This window comes from Saccopteryx bilineata, chromosome X, assembly GCF_036850765.1.
Source record: "Saccopteryx bilineata isolate mSacBil1 chromosome X, mSacBil1_pri_phased_curated, whole genome shotgun sequence".
In the NCBI taxonomy this organism is placed as follows: Eukaryota; Metazoa; Chordata; class Mammalia; order Chiroptera; family Emballonuridae; genus Saccopteryx; species Saccopteryx bilineata.
Genome location: NC_089502.1, coordinates 19,578,639 through 19,579,552, shown reverse-complemented (window position 1 = coordinate 19,579,552; position 914 = coordinate 19,578,639). Strand labels below are relative to the sequence as shown.

The window sequence follows — 914 nt, the reverse complement described above, 5'->3', positions numbered from 1 at the left end:
ATTGTATATACCTAATTTTGTTTGGCAAATTTTTTGCTATATTGTGGGATTTGGGGGTGTATAGGTATTTTTATATATTTATTATTTTAATTATTTTAGCAGTAAAATAAGCAATATAAGTGTGGGAAAGGTTTATAAGAGTATGGGGGTGGGTTATAAAGCCTGAAAATATACATAAATAATAAAATAAATATGAGGTCGCTACTTCATGGATTTTTTTCTATTGCAGGGGGTTCTGGAACATAACCCCCATGATAGGCGAGGGACCACTGTATTTCTTTTATTCACATTCTTTATTTTTTACTTGGTGTTTTTTTGCATTGTTTCCATAAATTTATTTTAATAATATGAAGGCTTAAATTATTACTTTAATTTTAAAAAGATTTATTTTATAACTATAACTTTAATATTGATACTCCATTTCCTGTGATAATACCTGTGATACTCCATCAACAATAATGATAGAGTGCTCACTTCAGCAGCACATATACTAAAACTGGAACAATACAGAGAAGATTAGCATGGCCTTTGTGCAAGGATGACATGCAAATTCGTGAAGCATTCCATATTTTAAAATAATACTAATAACAATGGCAGAATTTTTACACATATTCCTTTTCTAATTTCTTATACTTCCCCCACTACTTGATTTTCATCTTTTTTATGTACTTGACATGGTATTATTATATTTGCAATTTATTATTGATTTAGTAGATTTAAATTATAGATTTTGACCCATAGGCATTAAAACACCAGGAAATCTATTTTGATTACCTTCCATTTTTTTCTTTCACACTCCAGTCCAAATTTATCTAGTAAGAATATTACTACAGGCCTGACCTGTGGTGGCGCAGTGGATAAAGCATCAACCTGGAAACACTGAGGTTGCCGGTTCAAAACCCTGGGCTTGCCTG

The 914-nt window shown here is 31.0% G+C and overlaps 1 non-coding gene across 1 annotated transcript; it reads left to right on the top strand.

Annotated features, from left to right (window-relative positions):
• Positions 1–466: 466 nt before the first annotated feature.
• Positions 467–573, top strand: LOC136317952 (U6 spliceosomal RNA). Its single transcript, XR_010727941.1, has one exon. It is a non-coding gene; the product is annotated as a U6 spliceosomal RNA (small nuclear RNA).
• The last annotated feature ends 341 nt before the right edge of the window (positions 574–914 follow it).